Raw genomic sequence first — 9,556 nt, 5'->3', positions numbered from 1 at the left:
CCAGAATTTGAGATGGGCATTAGCCAATAGGGAGAGGGTTAAAGTCTTTCCAAAAGGACCATGAGTCAGCCCATTTGTGTCTTAGTTGTTTGGAGTGTTGTAGTTGTTGGTGTCATGTTACATCTAAATTTTCTATCACAGGGCAAATCCTCCTTAGAATGGAGGATTTGACCATAAGTTGATAAAGCACATGTGCAGTTTGATAGTGTGGTGACGACTAATTTCATCAATGGTAGCAGAAGCTATAATGCTTACCGTGGCTAGGATCCCTATGATTAAGAGGCCTATGAATCACCTGTGCCTGGTTAATGACTACCAGCGATGGACAGCATGGCCATCAGATGCAAATCAGGGGTATATGCAATACCATTGTGGTGTAAGAGGACTCTGGCCTGGTTAGGCAGGTGTTTAAGGCTTCCCCATGTTCTATCAGGGGCAAAAACTTGTGTTTGTGCAGTGGCTTCAGGATGAGGAGGACATGAAGAAGATTCTTCCATCTTGAAAAATGGGAGTGGTGGTCGGTCATTCAGAGTCATTCTCTGGAAGTCCTGGTTGATTGGAAGATATTCTGGGGGTCTCCACCATGCCATGATATGGTTTCACCAACTGAGAGGGAATCCACAGAGGTCTGGAATCTGAAAGAACACAAGCATATCCTTGACCCCTGGTGAGAAGTTTGGGCAAGAACCATAGGATGAGAGGGTTCATCTAATTTAGAATGTAGCTCAGCTGCGGTTAGTCCTGGAGGGTCAAGATTTAAAAACTTAAGAATGATCATAGCGTGATCGAGGAGAAATTGAGGTTGTAATGTAGACAGTCATGGGTAATTCCCCTTTTTTTGTTTTTTAACATAGTTTTAAGTTTATTATGTGCTTGTTCTACAATTGCTTGGCCTTGTGGGTTATAAGGAAATTTAACTTTATCTGCCATTTCTTTCTGACTTTGTTTCCCACATCATTCCCCCTTGAACAGTTTTGACCCTTAAAATCTCTAAGGTTGCTGAGGGTGGATGATCTTCTCTTCTCTAACTTCTTCCTACTAAATAGGGGCATAGAGATGTCCTTACCTGTGGGTCAACGTTGCTCAATTGGGGTAGGTATAGGGGAGTTACGAAAGGGAAAGACAGAGTTCAGGGGAAACAGAGCCTCCTTGAGGAGAAAGGATCATCTGTCTACTGGAAGTTATAGCGGTTCAACAAGAGTCCCAAAACTATGACAAAAAGATTAAAAAATGGGCATTATTAAAAGATCTAGTACCACTGACAAGGAAATTGAGTTATTTCTGTGGCACATAATACTTCAGTAATCAGAATATCGAGTGATCACCTTATATAAAAAATATTAGAACTAGGAATTGCATATAGTCTCTAGAATAGTTATAGCATTTACTCAAATGTAACCTAAGGCTTATTATTTGTTTGGCAGTGCTTCCAGAGTAACTTAACATACCAAAGAAGCCTAATTGGTTAAAATGACTTAATTTAAATCTTTGGAAATTTGTTTAAAAAAACAATTCAGGAAGTTATAAAGCACAAAGCATGTTTACCCTCAGACCCAAATATCCTTAGTTTCTCTGCAATAAGAAGCCAAAAGCAGATAAGCCTTGTTAAGTAAGCTTTAGCATACCATCCTATTTAGAAAAGGCCTATATGTCCAAAGAACTCAATCCCAATTTATCATGCAAGCAAAACTTTGTAGGTTACTAAAGACTTTGAGGGTTATCTTAAACAATTACCCATGAAAACTATGAGACAAAGTTAACCATTACCTTAAGTCATAACATGAGCTTATTTGACCTTTGATAAACAGGTCTATTTCAAACCAACAAACTTACTTTTGGGTCCACTTAAGACAATTTGTTCCCCAAAGTTAATTTTTACCTGGAACACTGGTGGGGAAATTATAAGTGGGTGGTCGTTGCTCCTTGACATCTCTGAGACAATGTTTAAAGGTTGGGAAAAGGTTTCTATAGGTAATAATATGGCTTGCAGTTCTGAATGTTGGGTAGAGCCCAGTCTAGTGTATAATAAATGTTCCCAGTTTTTTTCCAGTTTTCCAAAGGCAAGAAGCCTTGTGAGTTTTCCCCAAGGAGTCTGTAAACACCGTAAGGGCATTCTTAATAGGTTGTTGCATTGGGGTGAGGATGTCCTCAGAAGGAATCTTTTGTTCCTTTAAAAGGTTAGATTTTTCCCAATGACAAAGGAGGGAGTTAGCATTCTCTGGATGTGGGGCGCCGAATGGGGCAGGCTGAAAATAAGGAGGCTTAGTTTTTTGGAAAATTTTTGTTTACTTTGGGTGGGACTGTGTCTTCATAAACATGGTCTACAGTCAGAGGGAGAATGGTCGTATGGACAGTAGACCATGTAAGAATAACCTCAGGTGGAACACTGGTGCCTTCTGTATGGCATGCCTTTACTGTTTTACCTATTTGTTCCCGAATGTCTACGTCAAATGTTCTTTGCTTGAGAAACCAAGGGAAGTGTTGCTGGATAATCATTAATAATTTAAGGAGTGCTATACAGATGTATTGTTTCTATTCTAGGGATAGGGAGTCTCCTATAATGATTCTCTCAAAAGTTCTGTGGCAGCAAATCCTAATACAGTTTCACTTTTCTCTTAACCTCATCGGGAGAGATTGTAGTCAAATGCACTTTTTCTCTTTTAGAGCTATAGCCGTTCCACGGTGTTCTGCAGTCCTTGAGTTATGTGGGCTTATTAGCCATGTTGGCTTCTAGTCATGTTGGCTTCTAGCCATATCACCTTCTTAGCCATGTTGCCTTCTGATCATGTCCCCGTCAGTCACGTTGTCCTCCTAGTCACATTGGCTTTTCTTCTTTAAAAAAAAATTTTTTTTTAACATTTATTTATTTTTGGAGAGACAGAGACAGAGGATGAATGGGGGTGTGGCAGAGAGAGACACAAACACAGAATCTGAAACAGGCTCCAGGCTCTGGGTTGTCGACACAGATCCCGATGCGAGGCTCAAACTCATGAACTGTGAGATCATGACCCGAGCTGAAGTCAGACGCTTAACCAACTGAGCCACCAAGGCTCCTCACATTGGCTTTTTTTCTAATTACATTGGCTTCACGTTGCCTTCTGTCACATCTAACAAGTTACTCATGAGTCCATTGCAATATTTCACTAGCTAACCTCTGGTGTTTTCGCCCCATGGTGACAGCTTTCTGTCCTAAGCTTTTCTCTAACCCATTTATGGAAGTAGAACCTATTTCCCCACAAGTCCCCTTGTTTTCTTAGATTGAGTGGTACCCATTATTTTCCCTTGTTGAAATAATGTTCCCTAATTCAGTTAGTCTTACTATTTCTGGTTGCCTGCACACAGCTCCTGAGGCCTGTCAGGATTGCCCAAAGGTGCTTGCTTTGTAGATGAGGTCTACCACAAATCCACATGCTGTGGCCCAGTAAGTTTCATCCAGGAAAATCTGGAGTCACTCACATCCCAATTTTGCACCCAGAAGCATCAGGACCAGCAAACTTGAAGAACGCAAAATAAGCTGAGCTCCATCTGAGAGAAGGTTACCAGAGGTCTGGGAGAGTACCAGAAGAGGCATCCAACCAACAGGGCTCTGTGGGTGCTTTCACCCATTTAGGAGCCATCCCTGGAATCTTCAGCAGCTGTCTTTCGGACCCATTTGGGCTGCCAAAACTGACAATGACAAAACTAAAACAATTTCGTAAAGAAGTTGATGCCCTTTATTTGAGGGAAAATAGTCCATGGATTGGAGGACTGCAGTGCCTCACAAGCAGTGGGACACTATTCCCAAGAGATTTGGGCTAAGTTTTGGGGTGAATTTTACAGAATATTAGAAGAGGCAATGTAGAAACAGGACCTGATTGGCCAGGAGATCAAGCCTTCCCTGACAAGCCTAGCATGTCTTATTTTCCAGGATAAGGTAAGCTAGCAAAAGTTGAGTTGGACGACTGTGCTTGGTGTATGTTAGGTTTCCTTGACAGGTTTTTCCCGTAAGTGCAGCCTGATTTAAGTATAGATTTTGTGATGTGGGCTGGGCCACTGGAGAAGCCTCCACACTGTGGGTCTTGATATATGATTGAACTTTATCACTTCCTACCTTGTCTATTTTGTCTTAGTTCTTTTGGTCTGTTATTTTGCTTACTTTCATGAGGGAGTTTCCTTCACATGTGTAGTAACTTTTCTATGAATTCTTAATCTGGAAAGACTAAAAGTCCCATGGGTCTGGTTGGGTGTGCTTCACTGTAGGATAATGCGGTGGCCAGCTGTTTTGGTGAGGACACTAAAATGTATTTTTCTGGAGTCTTTTCTGTAACAGGACTAACTTTCTCTAGATGAGAATCATATAATATCCAGTCTTCTGATTAGGCTCTTTATTTCATTCTGTAGAACAACACTTTTACAAAAGAGATATTAAAGTAATGGTCAGATGTTACCCAATCTCAGAGTCAGAGAGGTCTCAGGTGACTGAAAGGTTATACATAAATTCTTTTAATATAAAATAATCTGAATGTGTCTTGCAAAGTAAATAATCCTTTAACAAAGATTCTGAATTACGGCCTTTAGACATTTGAAAAAACAAACACCCCTTCTCATAGGATGAAACTCTTATACAATGAGGAAAATACTAAGTTCATTAGGTCATTAGTAGTGAAATCAGGAAAATGCTTCTCATGTCATAAATTAATAGCAAACTCAAAAGAAACTTACTTTTATTTTCCTAGCTTTTATCTAAATATAAAAGAAGGCCGTGCCTGGGTTTTTTCACTTGAGCATCTGAGTGTTGATTTTGGCTCAGGCAATGAGCCCAGGGTTGTGGGGTTGAGTCCCACATTGGGCTGTACACTGAGCCTGGAGTCTGCTTAAGATTCTCTCTCTGTCTGTCTTTCTCTCTGTCTCTCTCTCTCTCTCCTTCAGCCCCTCTCTCCCTCTCTCATACTCTCTCTCTCTCTAAACTAAACTAACTAATTAAATAAATAAAATATAAAAGAAGAAAAGTAGTATGAAATCAAGGTAAAAACATTGACTAAACCCTAAAGGAGTTATGTTAGTCTGCGTGTAATTGTCTTTGAATGATTCCTATAAGGTAGGAGGTTAATATTTCCTGGTGGTGGCTTGTTTCCCTTGCATTACCCATTATTGCCCCAAATAGATATATTATATTAGATCAGTTGTTTATTTATTTATTGTTTGTACAGCCTCCTGGGTCTGGCTCAGTACTCTGTTAAATGATACTACAATATTTACCTGTCTTTCTTTTTGCATACTCTCTTATTGGATGGAAAATCAAAATGTTGAAGTCATCACCTATGTTATTCAATTAAGTAAAGTCCAGCCGGTTAGTAGAGAATTATACCTGTTATATATTTTTATTGATATATTAATGAGTCTTAGTACTGAATTCAGCTATTATTTCCTTGGTTGTATTGTGTCAGGTAAGGAGGCAGTAAATGCTCCGTCTGTTTTATCATTAGGTTAGCTGTTTGTTTCTTTGCAAACTGCTATTTTGAATTGAGAAAAACAAGACCTTGTCCAAGAAGACAATTGCCTTTACTTAGCATACAAATGTTTATGGTACTTTTGATTAGTTGTGGATTTCTTTTGAATTTCAACGACCCAAGAAAGCTTGGAATTCTAATCCAACTTCATGCAGATTTAACACAACAGTAAATAAGCAATTTCCAGGTATGTAAAAGAGTTCTTCCTAATTGATTGATACATTTCATTATTACATATATTATCCCAAATTCTAAAGTGGCCATTACGTGTCCTAGAAATTAAAGCTTGAGCATTTAGATTGGCAATTTTTGAGAAAGTTGGGGATTAGAATATATAAGTGAATTTGAAGTCATTGTTACATGGTCGCAGGGTTGAAAAGCCTGGTGCAAAATTTTCATACGGTTAAACAAAAGTGAAGAAAATCCAACAGGCTACTTATTTCAACTACTGTGAGCCCACATGTAAAGGAATTGCTCAACTTGAAAAGTCTTGCTTTTTCGAGCCTCCAACTTAAAAATCTCTGAGCGGTCTTTATGTGCATCCTCAATCTGCAGTTGTCTAAAGGTCACAGTTAAATTTAAAAAATTGAAATATTAATTTAAAATTTCACATTGGCTGTTAAATTTATTTTTTTTTATTTTTTTATTTTTTAAATTTTTTTTTTCAACGTTTATTTATTTTTGGGACAGAGAGAGACAGAGCATGAACGGGGGAGGGGCAGAGAGAGAGGGAGACACAGAATCGGAAACAGGCTCCAGGCTCTGAGCCATCAGCCCAGAGCCCGACGCGGGGCTCGAACTCACGGACCGCGAGATCGTGACCTGGCTGAAGTCGGACGCTTAACCGACTGCGCCACCCAGGCGCCCCAGGGCTGTTAAATTTAATTAGGTCTGCAATAACTGCTTGTTGAAAGAAGGAATATTATGAAATCAAACAAGAACCAGAACCGTTCAACCCTTGGGGTGGCAAAATGGGGCAGTTCCATCAAGAACTAAGGCATAGGTCTTGCCCCTACCCTTCTTCTGGCCATGGGCAATGACAAAGAGGCAGCTGGTTTGCAGAAGGCAGCAGCTTTGCCAGCTGGTGAAAATATAAGAAAAAGGAGAAAAATACCCTTACACTCTTTCTCTGTGTTGGTCTCTCTCCCTCTCATATATAGAAGCAGTAAATTCTCTGTCCCCATATGCGCATCTCCCAAATCACAGCACCTCAGGTGAAGGAGCTAAGTCCATCTTACTCAGTGTCTTTCAGGTTGCATCGATGTTTATGTTAATCTATTTTATAATATTCCTAATAAGAAAGGAAGTAAAGATAACCACTTACCCTAGCCTTTCCACATTCCCTATTCAGTAGTTTTCAGTATGTTGTGGATGGAGACCCTTCATCAAGAGTAGTGGGAGTTTGGGTAAAAATGTACATTTTTATATCGCATCTGTAAAGTACTGAATCAAAACTTCTGGGAGTGGCTTCTAGATATCTGCATTTTAAACAAGTTTCCAAGGTGACTGTCATGTACCCTTGAGTCTGAGAATCACTGCTTTATGTGTGACATCGCTTTCAGATACTTATTAACTTCTGCCATGTGCACAACATAATTTATGGCTCTTATCTCCAATAAATTTATTATCTAGTAGAGATGCACTAATGAATAAGGAAAAAATAGTAATATGTTAGAGGTAGAAGGAGAGGTATAATGTAATGGAGAGGCTGAGCCTTGTGTTCATTCATTTATTCTCTCATTCATTCATTCTGTGAATTATGTGCCAGATACTCCTGGGTCCCTCATGAATATTTAGGTAGCTACTTGGTCCTTCTTACTTCTTACTATATGGACTCCCCCGTTTTGTCTACATGTAATTTGTTTTACAAGGTAATTGCTTTTATATTTAGTTTCATTTCTCTTCCTTATTTGTCTTATTCTCTATAGCAGAATTGAATATTCGTGAATAATGCAGCAAAGACATATGACAATATAAGAGGCATTTCCAAGTAACACTAACACGGAAAAAGGATGACTAATCAGTAATGTCAGTATGTATGCAAATAGAATTTTACACTAGCTGGTTGAAATCAGGGCTCTGAAAGTGGAGTCTGGACAATCTTAGGATTATATGGGTTGATGACCTTTGAATGTAAATGCAACATCATTTATGTGGGTTCCTTTTGGGGATATATAGTTTTTAATAGAGTGTCTAGAAAACTTTAGAGCTAATAGTCTGGATTTCATAAACCCAATGCCTGCAACAGCCAGACAAGTAGAATAAATGGTTAAAAAATACCCAGGGTAAGAGGCTACAGATGGATGTTCTGGTAAACAGGGAGTATAGAGAATGCATGTCGCATCTGAAGGAAGCAGTTCTCTCTGCCTTAAGACCATTGTTTTGCACTGTGAGAATTCAGGCCCTGATGGCCAGGTATTCAGATTTTTCAAGGAAAGCCAAATATATTATTTTTTCCCGTTTCTTTTCTCCTTCTCCTCTTCCTCCTTCTCCTCCTTCTTGTCACCTCCTTCTCCTCTTCCTCCCCCTCCTCTACCTCCTCCTCCTTCTCCTCCTTCTTCTTGTGAAACTCACTGTGTATTTTCACTGGATGTAGGATTCTGGGTTGATAGTCCTTTTACTTCAGCGCTTCAAAAATGTTAGGTGACTTCTTTTTATCTTCCGTTGCTTCTGGTTAGAAATATTTGGGGGGGGGTTTGAATTGTTGCTTCCTCATAGGTAACATACTGTTTCTCTCTTGCTGCTTTTACATTTTTTTCTCTTTAATTTTTTAGTTTTGCGAATTTTGACTATGATATATCAGAGGGTGTATTTCTTTGCATTTATCCTATTTACTATTGTTCTTTTTTTTTTTGTAGATTTATGTCATTTTTCAAATTTGCGAATATTTCAGCCACTAGTTTTTAAAATATTTTTTTTTTTAGTCCCAGCCTCTTCCTTATTTCTTTCTGGGACCTCAGTGACACAAATGATAGATCTTTTATTATTGCCCCACTATTCACGAGGCTCTGTACTTTATTTTATTTTATTAAAAATTTTTTTTTAAGTTTGTTTATTTTTGAGAGAGAGAGAGACAGAGTGTGAGCCAGCAGGGCAGAGAGAGAGGGAGACACAGAACCAGAAGCAGGCTCCAGGCTCTGAGCTGTTAGCACGGAACCCGACATTGGGCTCGAACCATGAACCCGTGAGGTCATGACCTGAGCCGAAGTCGGAATCTTAATCAACTGAGCCATCCAGGCGCCCCGAGACTCTGTACTTTATATTTTTAGTCTATTTTCTCCTTATTCAGATTACATAATTTCTATTGATCTTTCTTTATGTTTATTGATTTCTGCCCCCTCTGTTTATTTCCATTCTGCTCCTGAGCCCATCCAGGGAGGTTTTCAACTTCAGTTAGTATATTTTTAGTTCTAAAAATTTTATTTGATTCTTAGTCATATCTTCCATTTCTTTGCTGGAGCTTTCTATTTTTCCATTTGTTTCAAGAGTGTAATTTCTTGATGGAGCATTTTTATGATAATGGCTTTAAAATTCTTGTCAGATTATTCCAGCATTTGGATTATCTCAATATTGGCATCTGATGATTATCAGTTGTCATTTGAGTTGAGGATTTATTGGTTCTTGGTCTGACACATAATTTTGGATTGTGTTCTGGACTTTTAAAGTATTAGGTTATGATACTCTGTGTGCTACTTAAATATTCTATTGTACCAGGCAACAGACCTGTTTAGGTTCAGGAAGCGTGACCTACTTTTGTAGGTGGGTCATAGTTCCAACGTCAGTTTAGTTTTTAAACTTTTGCTCGGTGCTTTTGCTTATCCTGCTCGTGTGCTGCTGAGGCCAGTTTGAAACTTGAGTGGTATTCCATACCGCAGTTCACTTTTCAAAGCTTTTGCTGTATTGCTGCTAGTCAGTTTCACCCATGGGTTGGTTGGGGGTGTGACTGAGTTTATGCTGAGATAGAAGAATCTGTGTACCCAGCTCACTGTTCTGCTCATTCTGATCTCCCGATCTCCCTAGTCTGACGGGGAGAAGGTGGAGTGCCTCCCCTTGGCCGATCTTTCCTT

Source organism: Lynx rufus, unplaced genomic scaffold, assembly GCF_022079265.1.
Source record: "Lynx rufus isolate CCGP_SWC_20201006 ecotype Redwood Valley unplaced genomic scaffold, mLynRuf1.p SCAF_1, whole genome shotgun sequence".
Classification (NCBI taxonomy): Eukaryota; Metazoa; Chordata; class Mammalia; order Carnivora; family Felidae; genus Lynx; species Lynx rufus.
This window is presented reverse-complemented; position numbering follows the sequence as displayed.